The sequence below is a fragment of the Phalacrocorax aristotelis genome, chromosome 9, assembly GCF_949628215.1.
Source record: "Phalacrocorax aristotelis chromosome 9, bGulAri2.1, whole genome shotgun sequence".
Taxonomy (NCBI): Eukaryota; Metazoa; Chordata; class Aves; order Suliformes; family Phalacrocoracidae; genus Phalacrocorax; species Phalacrocorax aristotelis.
This window is the reverse complement of record NC_134284.1, coordinates 16,796,621-16,822,484: the sequence shown is the minus strand read 5'-3', so window position 1 is coordinate 16,822,484 and position 25,864 is coordinate 16,796,621.

Here is a 25,864-nt window from a genome sequence, read left to right as displayed (position 1 = left end):
AGAGACTTAACCTTTTATTCCCATTTATGCAGCTATTTCTTCAGGTAGACTTATGCAGTAGGCAAAATGAGGATCCAAGCTACTAGATCTATATTAATTTGTTTCTTGACCAAATATATCAATCCAAAGACAATAACTCCTTGCAGAATATCTTTGAAAATCCCACCAGAACATAGCTGTGTAAATTATGTCTGGATATTTTCCCAAGGATATCACGTATTAATCCATTACAGCAGTGAGAGAATCACAAGATGTGCGTTATTCAAATATTTTCTGAAAACGAGTGAAATTCAGCGATTTGGTAAACTATGTCACAGTGGAAGTGTATTGCATAGCCCACGCATGGCAAATATACAGTGACTAGAACGCAAATATTTCTTGCTTTTTTTAATACTATGTTATGTATGAATGGAGCTGACTTATGAAAAGCCTCGTAATATGTATTGGTACTTGGAGGTGGAGTAGAAAGCAAAAGTAGCTGAGATGCAGGAAGCTGAATTAATTCAAGAATAATTCCATTTAGATGGGGAACAGATGTAACTGTAAATATATTAATAGCTCAGGTACTGTTTTATTTCTGTATTAAGGTCAAAGCTTACATAAAATATGTTTATACTTCATGCAAATTGAAAAATAATAGTAGATTGCTTTTTTTTTTTCTGGACCAGAGCCTTTTCTTTCTTATTTCTCTTCCTCTCCTCTTTTCCCCAATTCGATTCTTCATTCTTTAGTATACATTCAAACTATGAATGTGAATCAAATATATTGATTATTTAGATGTCTAATGACATCATGGCATTTTTTTAAAACCAAAAAAATCAAGAGAGATCAGAAACTTAAAATAAGGACTAATAATGGTGTTTTTTCTTTCATCTTTATTCACAATTTGTGGTAATTAACTCTGGTTCTAACCTTAAAGTATTGAAACTGATGGGCATAGGCTCTGGTCCTTGTTGATACCATTGAAAGAGCCTTTTAGGGAAAAAAAAAAAAAAGAAAAAAAAAGAAGACACTTTTAAAAGTCATTTTCTGTTATCAAAATGTTGTGGAGCAGATTGGGTTATGTATTTTCTAGTTTGTTCAGCTGAAGTGAAGTAAGCAAACTGTTCCTGACTGCACTGGGTTTGAGTGGCAAGGTTTTGGTACCAGGGGGGCTACAGGGGTGGCTTCTGTCAGAAGATGGCAGAAGATTCCCCTGTGTCTGATAGCGCCAATGTCCGCTGTCTCCAAGGACTTACTGCTGGCCAAGGCCATCAGTGACAGTGGTGGCACCCCTAGGATAACATATTTAAGGGGGGGGGGGGGCAGGGAAATGTGCAACACCAGCAGCAGTTGGCAGAAAGGACTGAGAATATGTGAAAGAAACAACCCTGCAGACACCAAGGCCAGAGAAGAAGGAGGGGGTGCTCCAGGCACCAGAGCAGAGATTCCTGTGCAGCCCCTGGTGAAGACCATAGTGCGGCAGGCTGTCCCCCTGCAGCCCATGGAGGTTAACGGTGGAGCAGATATTCACCTGCAGCCCATGGAGGGCCCCACGCTGGTACAGGTGGATGTGCCCAAAGGAGGCTGTGACCCCGTGGGAAGCCCGTGCTGGAGCAGGCTCCTGGCAGGATCTGTGGCCTGTGGAGAGAAGAGCCCATGCTGGAGCACCCCAGGGAAGGGACCTGCGCTGGAGCAGTTCATGAAGAACTGCAGCCCATGAAAAGGACTCATGTTGAAGAAGTTAATGGAGAACTGTATCCTGTGGGAGGGACCTCACACTCGAGCAGGGGAAGAACAGCAGAAACAACATATGATGAACTGACTGCAACCCCCATTCCCCACCCCCTATGCCACTCAGGGGGAAGAGGTAGAGAAAATTGGGAGAAAAGTTGAGCCTGGGAAGAAGGGAGGAGTGGGGGGAAGGTGTTTTAAGATTTGTTTTTATTTCTTATTATGCTACTCCGACTTGATTCGTAATAAATTAAATTAATTTTCCCTAAGTCAAGTCTGTTTTGCCTGTGACATTAATTGGTGAATGATCCTCATCTCAACCTGTGACCTTTTCGTTATATTTTCTCTCCCCACTGTCCAGCTGAGGAGGGGGAGTGATAGAGCATCCTGGTGGGCACCTGGCATCCAGGCAGGGTCAACCCACCACACTGTTTCAGGCTGGCATATGACTACTCATTTTGTGCTGACTGATGTTTTAGAATTGTGGTACGAAAATTTCCCCGGCTTCCTAGCCATTTTGTCTGACTGCCATACCATGTTTTCAGAGACACAATTTATCTGGCTACCCACCCACATCCGGCTCTAGATTTCCATGACACTGTGCAAGTATTCATGGATGCTTAAAATGGCGCATATTCTGGCTGTGTCTCTCCTAATGTACTGAGATAATGGTTTTTCTCCCTTGCTGAATGCTGAAACAGAGACTGTTTTCTACTGTACTTTCAAGACTTTTGGTGCTAGCAAGTGATGAATAATGAAAGAGTCTTTCCTTCAGCAATGGCTTTATACAACAAAATCACTTGATAAAGCAAAGAATTTCAGAAGGTGAGGGGAGCTCTTAGATTTAAAACTAAAGCTCCAGACATGAATATCTCAAGTACATAAATGCTTCATTGCTCTGACAGTAGAGAATGGCTAGTAATTGACTGTCTTAGTAAGATTCAGTATGGAAAGATCATTGCATAAGCAGAAAGAGCCATTTGGTGTAAGTATACACACAGTAATCACAGAATAAAGTTTTCTAACAAGATGGTTGCTGGACTGTTAATAACAGAGACAAAAAGCTGGTGATTCTGCCAAGCATGCAAATCACTGAAAGTTTCACATGTGCATGGAAGTCAGAGAACTGTCTGAGAGAAACTTATTTCAGAATTTTCTATATACTTGAGACTGTACTGAATTTCTAGATTGTAAATAATGCTTCAATTATGTTTTAAACATCAAAATATAGTAATACTCTTGGAAAATCTCATTTGATGCATTTTTCTCTGTTCTTTTGCTTTCTATTTCATTCTATGGAGAAAAGGAAAAGTGTTTTGAATGAAATTTTACAGAACTTTCAGAGCAAACCCTGATGAATGATTCAAATACAAAACCAATCTGATACCTGCATTTGAATTGCTAATAATAACAAAATTTGCTGCTCAAGCTGCCACTGCTGCTGCTCACTCCTGTTAAGCCAGATGTCTGTTACCCATCCTTCTGCATGCAAATAAAATTGCTATCTTTTTGAAAGAACTTTTCATCTTGGGCTGCAGTGGCTTTTATCATCCAGGGCCAAATTCACATCTGGTATAAGTTCTGTTGACGACAATTGGTTTTACATTAGGACTAATTTTGACTTGCAACATGGAGACAGGTTTTATCATTATGTGCTTTAACATGATCAGACTCGATTCTAAAGTTAACTTGTGTTTTTTTTCTGGTTTAGCCACTTTTTGGTACTTAGGAATGTAATGCCAGAGGTGGTGTGAATCAACATGTCACTTCTGAGCCCATCTTTTTTTCGTCCCCTTCCTCACTATTTATGTTCTTGTGTTCAGAATTGGAATCCTTCTCAGCAATAGTGTTGTACTATATTGATGTAGCTGTGCTTTTAAACTGTTTGTCTCTTGTGTCTCTTTATCTGCCTTAGATTTCTCCGACAGTGTCTGTCATTATGTTATATATGGATTGTTAGTTTGAAAAATAAAGATTACACAATTTTTACTGCTGAATGGAACACACATAAGGTGTTATAGTGGTAGTAAAAGTGTATAATTGCAGTTACAGGTATTTTCTCCAGAGATCTCACAGAACATTAAAACCTCTAGTCTTATTAAGCCAAGAAAATTCTTTCTTTTTTTAAAATTATTTTACTTGATAATGGACAAACTACAGCTCTGTGGAATTAAGTTACTCACCCAAAACTTCCTACTACATCAGTAGCACAGTCAAGAATAAATTATTCGTCCCATTGTATTTATTGCAAAATAAAACAGAACAAAGCAAAATCTTCTTCATTTTAAAGGGATTAGGATTTCACATCAGAGTTTAGGACTTACTTGTCTGCCTTCATTTCAAACTGTCAGCTGAATGTACTAACCATGAGAGGGTGAGATATCTAAGTATTTTGGCATACCTAAAATGTAGCTATATTTTTAAAAAGGTAAACAAATTCCTGGGTTGAAATAAGGTGTGATACACAGTGAGTGTCTCCTGAAGGTAATGGGAGATTATGTGATTCTGAAAGTCTTCTCAGAGATGAAAGTTTTGCTGTTGCTGGTTACACCTGTACACTTTTGATACACAGTACTATGAGATATGAGTACCTTCTGCTGTGGTTACTTGGATAGCTGACAAAGTGGTATGAATTACTGCTTTTTACCTGAGATAGGTCTCCTCTCTCTTTGTGGCTCATAGGTACATTCCCAGTAAAAGGACCCGATAGGTGATGATGATGAGGGTAATTATTCCTAGTGAAGGAAATGGGGTAAAATCAGTATAATATTCTTAAGTAAAAGAGAAAAAAGTAGTTCTTGCTCCCTGCACAGTGGCAACAAAGATGGGTAAAGTAAGGTCAGTGCTGACCTATGATTTAAATCTACTTAATTAAAAAAGTAGTTTCCTGGTTTACTCTGCTTCAGAAAAAAAAAAAAAATTGGTGGGTGCTTCATTTTGATTTAGAAACAAGTTTCACAGTCAGGGGAGTCTCCTGTGTTACTGCAGTGATTCTCAGTGTACCGCTGGTGTGACTAGTGGAAGAGTGCTTGGTTATTGTAATGGACTGGACTCTGAAAAGTCTGAACAACTTTTGAATATTTGTTTCAGCATGTACATATTACTTGAATCAGTGAATTTACTACAAGGGGAACACACGAACCAGGAAACCTTGGAGTTGAAGTTTGCCTTTTGTGCTTGTCAACCAAACCTCATGATGTTAGCTGTTGAGTCCACTGAAGATATGACATCAACACAAAATTTAAATGATACGTGATATTGTCACTCACAAGAACTCTAGGACAACATAACCTTTCCACAGCATAGCAAGCCTCTGGAATAATGTTTTTATCTGCTGCTTTCTAATGTACTAGCTCTAGAGAAGACTACTGTCAAAAATGAAAATAATATCAGTTAATGATTCTAGGGTTGCATAGCTGTAGCTTTGCTGGAAGTACCAAAGGTTTTAAATAGCTTTGCTATATGACTAATCAATTCTAGCTAAAGTCTTATCCTACTCACGTATTTCCTGGACATTAAAAACATCTTTTGATGGGTATAGGTTTATGTCTTTGTTACTTTGAATCTCATTAGATTGCAAATTGGCACCCTGGTTGACAGTCCATATGGGATAGTTTTCTTTTCACAAAGCACGGTTTACAGTCATTAGTACATTTCACCCAGCTCAGCTCAGGTTGTATCCTTTCTTTAGGAGAATGTTTATTTTATTCACTCAGAGGCAATTTTATCATGTCTTATATCAAATTATAGAAAATATCTGGCATTCATGGGTCTGATGCTAGTTTTCTAAACACAGGAATGTTGTCAATATTTAGGGAACAGAGGCATTGGAAGGGTTCATGTCCTGTATTTCAGAACAATGCATCACGGAACACTCTGCTAAAGCTGAGTTTTGGTTAAGGTAGGATCTGAAGGATGGTTAGCATCCAGATTCAGCTGTATTAGCAAAAGCACAAGAATTCACACTAAGTTACTACTTTGGGAGCTCTGAAGTACATAACCATCATAAGCTTCCAAGTGTGCCAACATGCATCAGTAGGACATTTTGAGAAGCAAGGGATAATATATCATGGCGCTGTGCTTTCTTTATGTACAACATGTAATAAAACAAGTCTTCCTTTTTGCAGTGCCCAAGATTGACTCACCACTTACTAAAGAATCCTGCAAAACAAATAATAGAATGTAAAAGAAGAGCTAAAACACCTTAAAATTCCTTATGTTTCTATTATCATTAGATTATCAAGACGACATAGTTAGAAATAAACATTGTCTATAACAATGTCTTTTATAAGCTCATTCAGTTGAATTGAGGCTACAGTTCAGATTCAAGACATTGATAGAACAGTCTAAATTTATCTACGGTGCCACTTCAAAAAGTAACTTGAAAGTGCTGGAATCAAGTGTTGCCATGGTTCATTGCTTCAGGGGAGACCATGGCCTAATACAATGAAATAAATGCAAAAACTCCTGCTGATATTGGTTTGGATCATTCACTAAAGAAAGAAGCCCAACCTAAATTTCTGCTTGCAGTAAGTCTTGTTTATCATGAAGTAAAAAAATTGACTTAATTTTGATTAGGATTAGGCAATTCTGTATTTTCTGAATTAAATTGATTCAATTAATTATTTCTAATTAAAAGGAATTACACTTTCCCACATTAATAGTTTTTTGTTTATATGTCTATGAACTTAAACAAAATTAATTATCAACCTGGGCACTTATTCAGAAACAGAGGTCAGGTGCCATCTCAAACAGCTTGTTACATTTTATCTTTTTCTCATAATTTAATTAGGAATAGGTCAACTTCAAAAAAGCTTAGACTACTTACACTACCTAAACACTGGATGTTTTTCTACATTATCTGCCCATCTGCATTTCTGAAATTGGCTTAATAGTGAGATACCTGCTACTTTACCACTTGCAATGGGTTAAGCAGGAAACTACTTTCCCTATAACTTTTCAGGAGCAAAACAAAAGACAAACTGAGCTGCAAAAAACAATATGCTCTTATACTAATCGGTGATGTTGGACTCTTTTTTTTGTTTGCTTCCTGAGTTTCTGTTAAAGGGATCAGTTCTGAAAAAAATTGTAAATAATTATTTCTTTTAAAAAAAAGTTAATTGCAGTAAATATGCATGTGGCATTACCAGCTTTTTCTAACAGGTGTCCCTTTATTGGACTGTGTCTCATGATCTATGTTTCCTAAGTTCTGGGTCTGGAGCCATTGCACCCTTACATATCCATATAAAGTATATATGGAGAATGAAGCTCAATGTCACATTGTCATCCATGAAATAGCAGATAAATTTTCTCAATAATATTTTGCTTATTTTCAGGTTATATCTGGAGATGACTGGTGAGTTAAGGATCACAATGTATGTTCTAGATGTACATATATCATGCAGTTGATCTGCAGGTACACAGCAAGTCCAACACCTGAAAGCTATTCTGCACTTGTAGAGTAACTTAATGTTTCATGCACCGTGAAATCAGATATGCCAGAGCTGTTCTGCCCAGGTCCTTGCAGTCCCCAGGAGGCTTGTAAAGCTCCACCGTGCAAATGCAGAATCCCCCTTTGTGTAAATATGACACAGACATTGTTACCTAAGAATTCTTCAGAAAATTCTTCAGAAAATCCAGTAGTTGAACATAAAACTTTTGAATACTATTACAGTCCAAAATCATAGGACTGCCAAGGACAGAACAATTATTTTTCTTAGGAATGGTATGTATACACAGAAACTTTGAGCTTAAATGTTTGTGCCTGGACAATGACTTTTTTCCTCCCAATTTGCAAAAATACCATTTAAGCTTAACATATGCCATTTTTGTACTTGCTGTTTTCCACCATGAAAGTATACTGGTGCAATTCTGCTGAAGCACTTCAGTTATGAAATTTAGCACACTGCTTTTTTCCAGCATTCCCTCTATTTGAAGCAGAAATTGCAATTTAGGACATATGCTGTGGTATTTTTCTAATATGAACCAGGGATTAGGAAGAGGTATTCAAACTTATTTTCAGTTATGAGATAAATGGGCTTTGAATCTCATTCCTTGGGCTGCTTCACTAAGCCATTGTTCCATTTACGTCCCTTCAGTAGGAACAAATATTTCTCTGAAATAAGCCCTTTCTGTTAAATGTCTATGGCAGTCTGCTTGGCAGCTGTAGACACAATTTGGGTCACTGTGTTGGAATTTGAGCATATATGTATATATTCTGTGCCACCTCTGACACTATTATGTCATGAATTGAATGCACAAGTGAATAGATGATGATGGTGATTTATTCTGATAAAAGAGACAGAATGACCTAAAGGTAATTCTTTACACTAAGGACACAATATATAATTAAGAACATTTATGAGCTTAGGACCTTTTCCTATACTGCTTTCTGTATTTTCTCAAAACTCTACCCTTAATGACCTCTCTCCTAATTGAAAAAATGGAAAGTCCCCATAGATGTTGGTTAAACTAACTCACCAGTGCAGAAGATATACAGACAGCATGTGACAGAGAGAGAGTGGAATTACTGTGTGATAAGTCTCAGCTGGTATAAATCAGTGCTGCTACAATGATTTGTGCCATCAGAGAAGTTGGACCAATATTATTTTAATTCTATTAAGGAATACCAAAATGTAAGACATACAACTCAAAAACCCAAGTTCTTCTTCAGAATTTTATAAAGCTTACATACAGAATGGCATAGCTAATGAAGGTCACAAACAAGCAAAACTAGTGAAGAAAGTTGTTAAAGCTGGTAGAGCTAAGAGCACATTGTCTCAATACAGTGTTTTCATAAGCTCCATTAATTGTAACTATCTTTTCAACTTTCTGTGTAATAATGGCAAATATAATTTTACACAGATAAGATTAGAATGATTAAAGGAATAGGTGTTATACTAGAAGGTAGATCTTGGATAATCTGAAGATCATTTTGCGATTGAAAAATGATTTAAGAGAGTACCTTGCTCCATTCTGGCATAACCAGTGTGGCAAGGTGTTCTGAGTCCAAAAGCAGTGTAATGAGTCTGCTGAAATGAGGTTTAGCTAAATGGATGACATGCTGGAATCAGGATGATTTGGAAATTGACCATGGCAGACTTCATTAAAGGCTCATAGCAACTTGGATGGTAAAATACAACTATGGGTAAACACACCTTTTTCTGTATTCTTCCCTTCTCCACAGTAATCCTATCTTTATAACTAGGACTACTTTGTCTTTAACCAATGCAAAGTTAATTTGATTCTGCCAGATCATGCTGGCAGCATTGACAAAATAATTGTTGAGCCTGCAAAAGTTTATGGGGAAATCACACACCAAGGGTCACTTATATATTATTTGGATTCCTGCTACACCAATTGTGGCTGTCCTTCAGTGTTTTTGATGCTAGATTAAAGGCAGTTAAATCTTCTCTGGGAAGAATCACAAAATGCAAATTACTTTCCACAATGAAACCCCCAAGAAGAAATGTCTGCATTTTTGTATCAAAAATAAATTATTCTTAATTTCAGATGTACACAATGTCATGTTTAACCATTGACATTACCTGACCTAGTGAAATGACAGTAGGGATTGGACTAGGTGATCTTTGAAAGGTCCCTTCCAAGCCAAAAAACTCTATGATTCTATAGGTTGAGAAGATGGTAAGGACAGTAAAACCCACACCTGAGAGTCTTTGAAATTTCAGAATAGATGTAGTTGTACAAATCTTATTTCTGTTCTCACCAGTAACAGTATTTCATTTAGTTCCTAGCCCACATCAGGTTTGGTCTGCTTTTAATAACTTGGTAACCAGATCTCTGATCCTTTCAGATTTTGATGGTCCTTTTTCAGATGTAGATTTCCCTAGGTAATAGGGTACCACTATTCCCTAGGGTACTAGGGAAAATACTGCTAGAGTAGTACTATCCTAGGACCTAGTAAGAAAAAATTTGTTCAGAGGAAAATGAAAATAAAGCTGTTTTCTTGAAAGTGAATAGTTAGAAGAGAACCTAAACACAACATCAAGGGCTCCCATTTCTTTCCTATTTCCAAAATAAAGAGATTATAAATTCATGAACAGTTTTTAATTCATCAGGCTGGATGCCTTGTTAAGTTTGGGAAAGATAAAGATATAATGCAGATTGCCTTCTTTGGCCTTTTACAACTTATCATTGAACTTGGGTGAACTGCTCTGGGGTGAAAGGACTGAATGGAGTTCATTTAGGGCCTCATTTAATGAAAGGCAGAAGATTGTGATCAAGAGCATATGGGATTGGAGTTGGAGGGGAGGTTGACATTTTTATGGAATAATGATGATTACTAAAACCAGGCTTTTCAAAATTGTCTATGAACAGTTCTGCAGCTAAGACTCCTTAGTGTTCACAGATTTATAAACTATGGACAGAAAAAGAGCAGAAACTTTCATCACTAAGGTATCTTATTTCGAGAAAACTTTGCCCTATAGTTGAAAAGCCTGCACATCCTGAGAGCAGAAGTAAAAGAGGTTTCTCAGTCATTTTCATTCTTATGCTGTTCCCTGAAGAACCTGAAGGCTCAAGAGGTCATATATCAGAAGAAGTAGAAACTACAATAGCAAAAAAAAAAATCTATAATTTATTCAGACAAGAAGAAAACCCACAATTGACCAGGTATTGGAAGAAACAAGCTTCTGCAAATTTTTCTTTCATCATATTCCTTACAGTGTATTTCTGTGACTTATACTTGTTGTTGCAGAATCAGAAATACTCACAGAATTGCATCAAACCCTGAAGCTAAAAGCACTGACAACCCATTTAAAAAGGCTTTCCGAAAAGCTACACAAAGTAATTTCTAGACTTAAGAAACTAAGTAAGACTCTAAATAGTAGAGCCTGTCTGTGAAATTTCTTTATCAGATGTACAATTTAAAGGAAAAAAAAATATCTGTCAGCCTGTGACTGAAGAAAATTAAGCATATGTCCACATTAGCAAGACACACAATAAGAGGACAGTGCGTAGAACCAGTGCTGAGAACCCCACATCTCTAAAAAGTTTTTCTTTCAGTATGGAGAAGATTACTTCAGATTTGTTTTTGTTTGTTCCCATAAACTGAATGTCCAGTTGTAGCAGGAATGAAATAAGTGCACCCCTTCTAGGGTGTCACACATGTATGTGCATCACATCTTCTAGGAATTTAGTTCTTTGGGATCATTCCAGTATGTGAACCAAAGACAAGTAAGTGGAGAGAACTATGAGATTCACTTTGAAAGTGCACTCCTGAGGACATTAATGTAGACACACTGTATGTCTCTTGAAATCTGCCTGTACAAACAGATGGTTGCACCTACTGAAGGACAAGAAAGCTGAAAGAGAGGAACATGAGAGATAACCAAGAGGAAAGGTGGTAATAAAGCTGAGATGACTAGAGTGAAAGGAAAATAAATCACAAAAATACGGTCTAGAATCCAACAGGATCATGATAGAGTGATTGTATATCAGAAACTTTTAAACTGATATATTTATTTTAAATAAATTAAAAAGTGCAAATATATGTACACACACACAAGTATTTGTAACCCCTTCATGGTCAGCCAAATACTTTGGCTTAAGTTCCCACACTGTATGGCCTAGGAAGGACTTCCTCTTTGGGTACCTCCTTCATATACTTTCATTTCTCCTGCTCCTTTCTTCAGGGTATCTGATATACAATCCCTCTATCATGATCCTGTTAGATTCCAGACTATATTTCCGTGACTTCAATCTGATCCAGCTGTTCCTTTTGATTCAAAGTGATTCAGCAGCTGTATCTGAAATGTTCTCCAATCCAGATGTGTTTATTGTACTGTTAAACCCCTGCCTTTAAACAAACAAATCTATACAGGGAGAACTGTAGGGGGGGGAAGGTTGGGGTTTTTTTTGGGGGGGTGTTGGTTAGTGACTTTAAGACTGTTGTTTGTAGCACATTCTATGAATAAAGAAAAAAGGTGTTTAGCACTCTTCTACTCAGTTCTCAGGAGAATGTGTTGGCATTGGTTTTAACGAGCAGTGTCAGTATTTCTGAGTTTATGACAAAATGCCACATAAGCTTCTCCCTTCCCTTTGCTTTGTTCTTATCCCACTTCCAAAGAATAATCTTACTGGAGGATCTTAGAGACTGAATAATTGTTCAGCATCTATAACACAAGGCAGAGCAATGAAGATAATTAATGTATATTTGGACAGATAGACCAGTTCATAAGGTCTCAATTCTTTATGCAGGATTCCCACACATTGTCATACAATGTTATGTAGCCATCTTATTATTGATTTGGTTCACCTTTATTACTGCAGTGCCACCATCTCGGTTGTAATACGTATTTAATATTACTACTTATCAGTTTTTACCAAACTTGCAATAATTTTAGGCTCCCTCCATGGTTCTTCCATTCCTGCATTTTAGATAGGAACAATCATAGTAAAACTATAGTTTGAGGGCATCTCGATACCTGCTTCACTTAAATCTTGAAGACGCCTCCTGTGTCTCCCTCAGACATACTAAAAGTGCATCCTAGGAAGTAGTTTGTGGAGAGCCAGCCCCTTCACAGGACTTTGAGGACTCTGAACAAAAGGGGTTTGATATAGTAATTAAATTGAAACTGGGTCAGGAAAATCATCCCTGACTCTGGAGAAAATTGCTGTAGGATCTGTAACAGCCACATGTGTTGAGGATATACAGAAATCTTCAGACAGTCAGAATAGCATTATTTGTCCGTTCCCTAAGCCAACATCTTTTTTATTCTTGTTAACCTTTAGAAGAAAACACAGAAAACAATCCTGGGAAAACAATTTATCCTCTTTCAGTGTTAAGAAAATAAATTACATTAACATAACTTTTAAGATTTAATGGAAGATGAAATAGTGAATTTAAAAAAAAATTAAACTTTTAAAAATTGTAGTTCTATTCCAAGGTCTCATCTCTTTTTAATGTAATATATTGGTTGGATCACTTTATGATCCAAAGTATTTTACAGTATCTTGCATAGGAGTTCTAACATTCTGTCTCTAATTTGAAAAGCTGAAGCAACATATCTAAGAAGTGACATTTAATGCTGCCATCTACGTAAGAGTTCAGTCATGTATCATCACCACTTAGGTAATTCCCTTTGAACATTACATCCTTATTTACAAGGAAATATCTGAGCCTTTTCCCAAACATCTCTTTCACTATACTAGCATACTAAATTCTTTCAGCAACACTGTGGTGCTGATATTGACATCTGGCCGGAAAAGGAAGATGAAACACACTGAGGAAACTCTATATTCATGCTGGCGATATTAAAGAACCAACACGTGCTCTCATTTTGCATGATGACTTTTCTTTGGCAAAACATTAAAAGTTATGGAGGATCACTGAAAAGATGGTCTTTTGGCAGCCTGAAGCCTGGTATAAAGTTTACTATACCTAACTTAGGTACCTGAGAGTGGTTTTTCACCAGTTTAGCTGCATCCCTTGTATTTAATGTATTTTCCCTCCCATTACACTCACTAGGTAGGGAAGTACTTCTGTATCCATTTTGGAAGGAGGAACCAAAGGCACAGGAAGGGTATGACTGCAAAGGCATGGGAAGAGTATGAATACAAAGGACTTAGGTACACTAGTTGTGACATATCAGTGTCTAGTTTCATTTTAGCTATCTATGAATATAATCCACTAGCTGGCCTCCCCATATATTGAACAGATAGACAAAATGGTGGCAAATGTAGAAGTCAGGGTGCTAAAAGGCAACAAATGCAAACAGCAAATATAAAATATGGGAGAAGACTTTGGATAGATATATCCTCCATTCTTGTTTGCCCTAAATGTTTTCCTTTCAAGACAGCTGTAATGTGTCTTGGAACTCAGAGACAGGAGAAATACCAGAAGTACCTGTTTCTAGAGTCTTTCTATTGCAGTTAAGTCTAAGATATTCTTTTTCCTGAATTTGGATTTGTTAAATTTTCTCATACACAGTAAGTTCACATTCCTAAAACTATGCCTTTCAGTTCTTCTCCCAATGTCAACTGCCTGAAAGTTCTGTGACACAACTGCAGAGGGCCAGTGTCCCTTACGACCTACTTTTACATGCCTAAAATAGTAACTGTAATTCCCAAATACTATTGTCTTAGTACACCTGCATTAAATAGAAACGACTTGGATTTGTAACTTCATTCCTAAGACCTAGATGACCTACCTACGGAATCATCCTTTCTTTACACTGTTAAAAAAGAAAGTATATGCTAAGCTGTAAATAACAAAATTCCTTGAAGCCTGGTTTACTGCAAGTATTTTATAATACGTGTTGCCCTATAAACACTTCTTCCTCTTTCTTGGATGCTGTCTTTTCTGCCCTCTGCACTGCAAAGCACAATCACTCCTCTACTCATCATTTCTGGAAGCTGAACTAAGTGAGGAGGCACAAAATATGGACAAATGAGTAGAGTCATAGAAAAATAGAATAAAACCAGCTTCAGTACAAAGGTTGTAATAACATACTGCTGATTTCCCCCTTTTCTGTCATTGCAGTCCTTCCTTGTCACTGTCTTATCAGACAATAATGTCTATCACACGCCCTGTATGAATACAGTTTTAAGCCAGCTTCCTACTCCCAATCTTTTATTTCTTTGATAGTAAGTAACTGTGTTCACTTTATCTTAATGTTAAAAGTAGTGTTGTGCACAGGAGTCAACACTTGTGCATTTTTCTATGTCAGAAGAACAGAGTTCGAAAATTACTCCAGCACTGAATCAGCATTTGAGTGTGGCATTGTCATTTGCACTTCTTTACCTCGATTTGCTTATCTGGTCAGTGAGTAATGGATGTAAAACTGTTGCATAAGTGGAAAATAGTGTTATTTGTTGTCGGTGATATGGAGAAACGAGATATGTGTAAAGCATTTACATACCTTGAGTCAGAAATTGCTATATATGTATGAGGAGTTGTAGCAACTTCCTACATAGTACCACTTTAAGGACCCCCAAAGTTGAAGTGCATACATTACTTAAGACTTTCTGTAGACATACAGGGTAAGTAAAAGAAAACTAGTTAATTATAAATAGTAAACTTTTTTAAAAAATTGACACTTTGGATCACTCTGTGTTAACTTGAGTGAATAGAAACTTCCATATGATAGATATGTAAACGACAAATCTTCCTTCTTTGGTATCTCATACTGGCTATTAAAGTTTCACCAAATCTTAAAAAGAAGGAAGGACTAGGGAGTTTAGCTCCTAAAAGAGCATTAAAATATAAGAAAATACATGTACATACAGAAATGGTACACTGAAAAAATATACAGAAATAAATATTGTGGAATAGAATATTTGTAGGAAGTTAACTTCAAATTATCATTTACAACTTATGCAAACCAATTACATAAACATGCTTTGTGACACGTATATGCATTTATAGACTTCTTACTTTGAATCTCAAGTTCGGATTAAACATTTATCAAATGATTTATAATAAATTTTTGGGAAGAAACTTGTTCTGAGACAATGTGTAGGCAGAAAAGAAGAGGGGAAATATATAAATAGATTATTTGTTTCTATGAGTTTTTCCAAATCTGGTCTTAGATTATTGTAACAGCCATAATATCATTTAACAAGACAGGTCCTATCTTCTCATGCGATAAGAATACCACATTAATAGTTTATGTTTCACTTTCCTCCTTTCAGCCTTGAAGAAACTTTCAGGAATGTATCTCTTAAAAAAAACACCACCAAACCCTCTGTTTTTCTAAGTATGATTTACCATCTGTTCTCAGAGAGAGATAAAGAGGAGCTATATTATTTCTATATATTTAACAACCTGACCTTTTCAGATTAATGTCAGAGGTATTGGCATAAATTTTTGACAGCACAGTGAAGAAAAGATATCAGTACTCCAGAAGTAACGTTGTGTATATGTGCTTTCCAGTACCATGCACAATCAAACATGAGGAATGTATAGAAGCAAATGGAATTTTCCCCTATTTATCCTAAAGAAACACAGGCAGTCTGTCTTTTGCTTTTTAAACAGAATGCTCTTAAGATTTTAAAAGGCAAGAATGTAAGAAAAATTACATCAAAGGGAAACAAATATTGTTTGTAATCTTTAAAAATGTGAAGAAATAAAAAAGAATATTGCCTAGCACTGTCAAGAGACAAGAAAATCATTCTGCATTTAGTTTTAAAACAATTCAGATGTAAAAATTGACATCTTTAGAAGAGGGGGGAAATCCTAAGAATAACATATATTCTTTGCTATCCCATTGCATTGTAAAAAAGGAATGTTAATTACTTCTTTTTCTTTCAATGGCAGGAAAGCCTTAATTTCATCTGCCCAGACCACAAGTATTTGAAAGCAAGGGAACACCTGCAAGTCAAGCAAAAATGAAACAGAGACTGCCAAAAGATGTAATTTTCCTTACTTGGTTCTTTGCTGTGAAATGCATCAGGGGTATTATCAGATCATTCACTGACATCAAAAAGAGATACTCACAGATCTGTCTGTCATAGTGCTTAATCGTAAGTCTACTGTAGGCAAGAGAAAGATCCTCATTTACTTCAGTGGCAACTTATTTGACGGCTAAAAATGTTATTAAACTCAGTACAGTCACACCAATATAATCAATTCAAGCAAAGAATTTAAAGGTGTTATTTATATAAAAAAGCAATGATGTAAACTTTAATGTATTTGCACCTGCCTATTCTATTTCATAGAAAGTTCTAAACACGGAATTTGTTCTACTTCAGGAAAAAAACCACAACAAAAAGAAAACAACAACAAAAGTACAACTGTCCCCTTTAGACCTATTATCAAAATTACTACTCTCAGGAAATAATTTTTTTAATAAAAAACCAACTGGTGTGCAATTTAAATTTATGCTTCTTTTTGATTTCATTGCATACATTCAGAAATTATTACATTCAGTGTGGCAACATAAATTTCATACGCTTTCTGATTTAAAATTTAAGTGAAAACCATGGGTTTCAATGACTTCTGCTGATTTGGATGAAACAACAGATTTTGATGAAGCTACCTCTGTTTTACTGATGCTGAAAATACTCTGTCCAGTTTTAAATATGTTGAACTGTTAGGGATGTAGCTAAAGCAATAAGTGTAATGTTTGTGCATGTCTCTATAGTTGGATAAACTAAACACAAAGAAAATAGCTTTTATGCTACTGTTATGTATGGTCACAATTTATGCTACACAAGGCTTAATTTTCAGCCTGCCTAACTGCATATGGGACACAAGTATGTGATTTACTCATGTCAGGATTTTTCAGCAGGACAGTCATGACTTCCCATGAACTTTTCAGTAAATTCCACACATTAGACACTTAAATGTGTTATGGACCTTCATCTCTTTCTCACTTTGTACTTGCAAAGTTGAATGAATAGATATCCTTATCTGAGATTTCATATATAGTGGAATATCTCAGCAATATATTTTTGTAATCTTGATAAATATTGCTGAAATTTGGGAAAATTAATTAATAGTACAAAATAGGCTAAAAAATGGAATTAAGTGGGTATCCAGAAAGTCACTTCAGCCTGGATGACCTGCTTTTATTAGATGTCTTAAGTTAATGTAGGGAAATATGTTCTGTGTGGAATATTCAGAATATCTGAGTCCATATTGTGAAATATCTTGTGAAGTAGCCTCGCTATTTCTGTTAATATCCACCAGCTACATCTGACCTCCCTAAACACCTAAATACTCTCCTAACTGATTTGCCAGGACATTAGATTGGAAATCTGAAGCCAAGGTCCAAACTACCTTATTATTTCCTCTCCAGAAGTTCATTTAAAAACCATTCTGAAAATCAGACCTTAGATATTCTACATACATTGCTTATTTATGTCCAGTGTCGTGGTTTAGCCGGCAGCTCAGCCCCACACAGCCGCTCGCTCACTCCCCCACCGGTAGATGGGGGAAGAGAATCAGAAGGGTAACGCTCGCGGGTCGGGATAAGAACAGTTTAATAATTAAATTAAAAGAAACAACAACAGGAACGCAATGCAAAGGAGAACAACGAGGGGCGCAAAGCCCCGGGGGAGGGGGGAAGCGAACGAACCGCCGGAACGAACCGCCCGCGCCGCAGCCGCCCGCCGCCGCGCCGCTCCCGAGCCGCGAGCTGCCCCCCCTTAATGTGCTGGTCATGGTGTCACGTGGTACGGAATGAACCTGCCATTGGCCAGTCGGGGTCAGCCGCCCCCACCATGGCCCCGCCCCTCCCAGCCCCCCCCCCCCCCCCCCCGCCACGCGGCAGAGCGCGGGAAGCTGGAGAGGCAGCCGACCCCCACAGTCAGGAGAATTAACCCCTTCTCAGCCAAACCAGCACATCCAAAAAGAAAATATATTTAAACTTTGCTCAGAATTTTCATCCATATCTGAGTATCTACACGACTAAATGTGAAGATCATAGATGAAGTAAGTGGATGACTTTACACTATAAAATCATCTACTGTATGCAGTCTTTATGTAAGTGCATTCTCTAAGACTTACTTCCCCCCACCCCCACTCTGAATTATTTTTCATTGAGTTCTGTAGGCAATTACCTTTGAATGTTGATTCATGCACTCATATACACAACTTTGTCATTACTCTGTCACTCCACCTGAGACAGAGAAACATAGAGGTATGCAAAAAAAAAAATTGTATTTGTTGCCAAATATTCATAGTTAAACTTGGTCATATGGCTATTCACCAAAACTGCAACGTGACTGTATATTGGGATGAAAACTGATTGCCATATCCTTTTTTTCTCCCAGTACTCTTGATTCCCATAGGAAGGAATCCAGACAGGTTCACCAGGGAGTTATTTCCCTCCAAATGTTTTCTTACTGTGGATGATGACTCAACAAAACTGCAGGAGTGAGCTATGGTTGAAGCAGGGCTGCCCAATTCTTTAGACCAAACCTCTATGATTTTACCTAAAATTTACTGAAGTGAATAGTAAGACATTCTTTTGACTCTAGTGGGCTTTGCAACACCCCTTAAATTCATATTAATAATAACATGGGATACTCCCTATCCTGGTTTCAGCTGGGATAGAGTTAATTTTCTTCCTGGTACCTGGTAATGGTAATTAGTAGAACTCAATATAATCCAGGGTTCTATGGTATTTATTCACAACAAGCAAGATGCAGTTTGTTAGTAAGGCCCAGCTTGATAGTACTGAGAAGCAATGATTAATTTGGAAACATGTCTTAGACCACTTCCAGCCCTTACAGTTATTTTTTTTCTTTACTAGGCTCTTCAGCCTAGAAAGGGCAGAAAGCATTCAAAAGGACAAATTACACTCTACACACACAGAGACGTGCACACGTGCACATGCACGCTCATACACAACAAGCACAGAGTAGGATGCCTTTAAAGAGATAAGGCACAAATGAAGTAAACAGGAACTAATTTGAACTGTTTTAATAACATGAAAACTCCAGAAGGGTGTAAACTTGAGACAATCCTGGTGAGATACAGAGATAAAATTTGGTTGAAAGTTTAGAATGCCAGACATCATTAGGAAAGAGTAATGTAACTTTAGTAATGCAATGCAGGGAGAATATGCTAAGGCAACACATGACAGATAATGAAGGCGACAGCTTTTGCCAGTTATTTGTGATTTACCTTTGTCTGAATTGTGATTAATCCTGGCCCCTCCATTACCAAATCCACGCTGATACATTCTGTTCCTTTGAAAAATGACAATAGTGAAGAATTGCCTACAGGTGTTTTATGAGGTATTTTATTTCTTAGAGTAACTAGTACTTAGGAAAAACCTAATCTTTGGTGAATCTTATGTGGAGTGGTCTTTTTAAGGTTACGTATTTTCTTCACTGTTATTCTAGTAGCAAAGGAGATTTATGCATTTACTTATTTACTCTGGTCAAAATTACTTTTTTTTTGTTGTTAATTTTCTTGGCCTACTGAAGGCTTCTCTAATGGAGGAAAAGTTGTCTGTCAAGGGGTCTTTCTGCAGTGACAGTATCATAATTTTTCATCCATTATGGTTGACAGTGATGATTTCTTCACTGTAACATAGCATTTCTTCCCCCTTTTCCTGAATGTATACAGGCATCAAAACAGACCTATGTGAAAAATAAGCACTGTTATGTATCCCTGTCATTTTTGGTCATGATCATCTTCCCCATGTGCTCTTCCACAGATCTGGATGAGTGCTATGCAGACTGCAGCAAGGGGCATTGGCCATCCTGCTTATTTCAGCAAGTCCCTGCTCAGCAGCGGTTGCACCCTCGTGAGGCAGTTTCAGATCTGATTACTTTGCAGGCATTTTCTTAAGCTACAAAAGTGGGTTTTTATTCTGTCCCATTATAACTTTCTCATAACTGTTGAGGATAGTGTTCAGAATTAATATTCCTAACTGTTCAGGATTAACTTCATTTTTATAATGAATAGGTTAACATCAGCATTACAAAGGGTGTTAAAACAGTATGAGGATTACTTACACACAAATACTATCTCTTTGTTGAAGAAATTGGTGATTACTGTGCCAGTAAAAGAGTGCCTTATCCTCCTACATTCACACTTCATCTCCTGTAGAGTGTGCCTAGGTCACATTGCACAGTTTCCTAATGCTCTTGCTGCGGGAGTTTTGACACTGAGAAGTCATGTGGGAGGTGTGCTTGTCAGAGAGACCCTTTGAGATTCTCTTTATTTAAAACCAACCTGTCTTGCCATGTGTGTTTGGTATAGACCCATGTTGTTTTGAAGAGGCAAGCAAGGAATCTTTATCTGTCTACTATTATGCTTCAAGGTTTAGATGAAGCTGCAGTGGGGCTAAGAAGATTACATCTCTGCTGAATTCAGTTCTGGCTTCTGAGAATAGTTTACAGAATGAATGAGGGTGGTAAGTTTCTCAGATCTGGAAAGCTGTTTCTCAGGCTATCAGAATCTGAATGATATGAAAATCACACAAACCCTTCTCTCTTGTGATAACCTGGTGTATCTTATACCACAGCATCAAGTACATGTGTATCTAGATAATTGTATGATTCATAGACCACTGGAAGTTTCTGTTGCAGAACTGGCACTTGCTGAAAAAGCAATCACTGAATCACCAAGAGTTATGATTTACCTTGGTAATTAGCGATGTTTTCAGAATTGTCATTAATTTTTTTTTTTTTGTCTGATGAGAATGGACATTGGTAGCAGCATAAACAGTATTCTGAAAGAGTTACCTACTGTCCTTCAAGGGCATGCATCAATTTGTCAAGGACTTAATGATTGCTTTCTACAGCAGAGTTTTCTAGCTTGGACAAAAGTATTGTAATGTATCCCTGACTGGCTTCATGATGTTCCTCAGGAGTTTACCAGTCCAGAAGTAAAATGTATTCATCCCTGGTTTAATATCTAAATGAGTCTTGCTGGCCTAAAGCCTTGCCTATTAGGGTCATCCTTTGTTCCAATATGTTAGCAGTAATGACATTGTACATTTTTTCATAGTATTTGTGTCTAGTGTTTGAGGTATATTATACACACACATATATATTTAAATCCAATCACAGTTTTGTATACTAAGGCAGCAGTAACAGGCTGTGGGGGTTTGGTGCATCACATATTATTTGAAGCATATCTTTCTTCTCCCTTCTCTAGGCAGGTGAGTCATGACACAAACTGGCAAAAACTTTCCTGCCATGAGAATCTAATACTGTGCCTTATATCCTCAGGTGGTATAAATAGCATAAGTCAATACAGTAGTGCCAATTTACATAAATTTCTACACAGAATTTGGCTAAATGACAACTCATAAGAATATGATAACATTCTGCAAGTATTTGAAGGCCATAAACACTAAGCAGGGGGAGAAATAATTTAGGGTGGCGTAAGGAGACATAATTAGGAGCAATGGGAGGAAATTAAGGGAGGAAAAAATTAGACTGAATATCAGAAGCAGTTTTCTGACAGTGAGATGTATTAGACTGTAGAAAATAAGTTTCCCAATGGACATTCCATTGCTCACGATGTTTAGACTGGACAAAGTACTAATACATGTACAACAGGGACTAATTTTGCAATGTCTAGTGCATAGACTAGAAACCAGAGACCTTTAATGGGGTAAAAAGAATTCCACATTAAGAAAAACAAATAAATAAATCCTTTTTTATCACTTTTACCAAATGCATGGATATGTTTGTATCTTTTATGAGTGTACATTTATACATTCATACATATGTATATAGACATTATTTTCCTTTTTTTCTGAAAATTAAAGGATTTTTTAATAAATTCTGATTTCCTTCAAAAAAGTATAACTTCAGTTCAGTGACAATGCCAAATTTCTTTCTCCTCAGCCATCTATTAAGCACAAAAGTGCTACATTTGCTAGTATTTAGGTGGGTTTTTTTTCAAACTCAGGTTCACACTTTTTGTTAACCTAGGGAAAAAATATCATCTATTTAATTTCTTTCATTAGAGAAAGGTTTCATTCTCCTGTCTGTTACAGAACTGGATAGTCTTCTGGAACTTTATTAATATTTTTGTGGATGTTGATTTCGGTATATTTCTTACTCTGACTAGAGTAAGCTCTGAAGTAGCTATTTTTATCTCTCTGAAAATATATTTTTTAAAGTTCTGAAATCATTAAAATGGCCCATTTTAATAATTTTTCAAATGAAAGGTTGAGATAAGTTATTGTTCTTTCTGCATTTAGTTGCTGTTTAATCACTGGAAGAAATGTTTCCAAGCTAAATGTTTGCAAGACATTACAGAAATATATTTCAAAACCTACTCTTTTCCAAACTCTTTATCTTTAAAGTTTTTTATACAAATCAGGGATGAAGATTGGCATATTTCTTATTTTATCTTAGGCTGATGTCAGCTAAGTAAGTAGAATGCTGTCTCAGAGTAGCTTCTTTCCTTTTTTTTTTTTCTTAATTCGGTTATATATGATTCCATTAAATGCAAATGTAAAGCACACTCTGGAAGTCCAGACATTGTATTTGGTTGCTGAATATCTAAAAGGCAAACTACAAAAAAAAATATATGCAAAACAGCTACATCTAATAAAGAAATCTGTGAGATGTCATTAAGTAAACAACTCCAGGACCACAGATCTATACAGCTTGTTTTACTGAGCACTGTACTGATGCAAGTGACAGAAAAGAGGAAGTTTCATAGGTTGAGCTCATAAAGGAGAGATGAAATTACCTGAGTCAGAAAGGGGTAAAACTACAAAAAAAATGTTGGAAATACTTTGGTAACAAATTGTTCTTTTTTACTGAGGAGCACATATAATCCTTAGCATTTCAGAAGCTGTCAATCACCTGTTATTTATTATACACTTATTTCCACAACTATTTCCTTGGAAAATCCTGCTATACATATTCAGATGTGTAATATAGCTGAAATGAATTTATTTTTGATCAAATTTTCAGCATTTTTCTAGACTGAAAGTAGACTTATGTAGCTGACATGCAATTCAAGAAGAAGTACAGAGAACATACAGACTTTTTAGCCACTTGCCCTGTCTACCACTGCCATAGTTTTTCTCCAAAGAAGAACACCCAGGGAAAATAGCATCATCGCCAGATGGCCTTTCTCTATGACCATTCTGGACAACACTTTCAGCATTGTGTAGTCTTACTAGCAAGATATTGTTTCACCGTGAGTTGTGCGAGAGTTCTAATCCCCAAATGAGCACCTCTCAAAATAAAAAAATCTGTTGCTGTTGTGAATTACAAGAGAGTAAGCAGCCTCAACATGCTAAAACTGCAGTAGAGGTAATAGCATGTTTTACATTATAAAAAGATCAGTCCACACATTTCACAGTCCTAATTTCACCAAATGCCACCATTTCTAAAGTTGAAAGTACCTGCATAACTCTAGGAAATGTGCAGTTGGGAATTGCTATAGATATCAGTCTAAATTCTTGAGTTTCAGATGCAACAACTAGCTGACTTTCAAAGGAAATGCAGTTGATGTTTAATGCGGTTCAACCACATTTTGATGTCACTGTGAAGAGTATAGATCTCTGTGTTTTTTGCCTGAGTGACTTGAAATGTTCAGTAACTAAGCAGTAGTAGTAACAGAAACCATTATGCTTTAAGTATTGAAACATAAAGAATCTGATTTTATACCATTGGAATGATAGTCGTTCTTAGTGATGTTAGCACTAGCTCTCAAGTGATGACAACTTCAAGTTTATATCTTGTTATCTTCATTTAGATAAGTCAAATAAGTATACTGAGGAAAGAGAAGATCACACCCATATCTCTATTTTATTATTTTAACACCACTTAGGGTCAAAACCTCTGTGATTTTTTATACTATAATTACTTTCCTAGGTAGAAGCACTATTTATTTACCTTCAGAGTACACTCATATACAGTGGATGAAAAATGTGGGATTTAATTAGAAGCCAGCTAGAAAAACATGCTTTTTACTAGTGTGACACATCATAAATCATTGAGTTTTACAAGTGTTAAAGTTTTCTCTAGATTTTATGATTTCAAAACAAATTTATTGTTTTACTTTCCTTAGTATTTGCTATCTGCCAACAAAAGAGTAAAAAAGTTATAAAAATATTTCTTAGATATGACTGTGATACAGATACCATTTCAACTGTCTGTGCAGTCCATTGTAAAATGGCTAAAACTGGTCTTCACTGACATGATGACCTATCTTAAACTCCCTGCACTGGGAATTTTATGTTAAAAATGCCATAGTCCTTTGAATCATAAAATCATAGAATCGTTAAGGTTGGAAAAGACCCTTAAGATCATCGAGTCCAACCGCTAACCTATCACTGTCAAGTCCACCACTACACCATATCCTCAAGCACCATGTCTACACTTCTTTTAAATACCTCCAGGGATGGAGACTCCACCACCTCCCAGGGCAGCCTGTTCCAATGTTTGAGAACCCTTTCAGTGAAGAAACTCTTCCTAATATCCAACCTAAACTTCCCCTGGCTCGGCTTGAGGCCATTTCCTCTCGTCCTATCGCTTGTTACTAGGGGGAAGAGACCAACCCCCACCTCACTACAACCTCCTTCAGGTAGTTGTAGAGAGCGAGAAGGTCTCCCCTCAGCCTCCCCTTCTCCAGACTAAACAACCCCAGCTCCCTCAGCTGCTTCTCATAAGATCTGCTCCTGAGACCTTTCCCCAGCTTTGTTGCCTGTCTTGACATGCTCCAGCACCTCAATGTCCTTCTTGTAGTGAGGGGCACAAAACTGAACACAATGGTGTGGCCTCACCAGTGCAGATCATGATCACTTCCCTACTCCTGCTGGCCACACTATTCCTGATACAAGCCAGGATGCTGTTGGCATTCTTGGCCACCTGAGCACACTGCTGGCTCATGTTCAGCCGGCTCTCAACCAGCACCCCCAGGCCCTTCTCCGCCATGCAGCTTCCAGCCACTCCTCCCCAAGCCTGTAGCACTGCATGGGGTTGTTGTGACCCAAGTGCAGGACCCGGCACTTGACCTTGTTCAGTCTCATACAATTGGCCTTGGCCCATCGATCCAGCCTGTCCAGGTCCCTCTGCAGAGCCTTCCTACCCTCCAGCAGATCAACACTTCCACCCAATTTGGTGTCATTTGCAAACTTACTGAGGGTGCACTTGATCTCCTCATCCAGGTCATTGATAAAGAATATCTAAGAGAAGAAATTTTAAAACTAGGTCTCTGCAGTAAAAGCAGTATGTTGAAAGGGCAAAAAGGAGAAACCACTGTAAGAAAACATAGGTCAATATCTTCCATGATTTTGAGATGTATGGCATGCAAGTTGGATATGATAACCAAGTCTAGACTAAGTGCTGTAAATTAATTCAACCAGGCACAAGCCAGACTGCTACCCTTCACTAGCAGTTTCCACTGAGACGACAGCAGTAGCTCCCAGGGCTGCATGTGCTCTTGGGGGAAGCAACCCCACCGTGAGGTGGCAGGCATAACCATTTCAAATCACAAAGGGAGACGTTGTTTCAGGAGTGTGTGCTTTTCAAATAGAGATTTCTTGTGTTCCCCAGGGAGGATGCAGTGCGTTACTACAGCATTTGTAACTGCCACTGCCTTGTCAACAGCATAACCATATGTAAAAGAAAAAATGTCTACAGGATTCTCCCAGTAGACAAAGAAACTGTATAGGGTCAGATATCTTGCTGCTGCAGAATGGTTATTTCCCTCTTTAAAGTGTTGAATTCTATAATGCATTGGAAAGATGCCAAA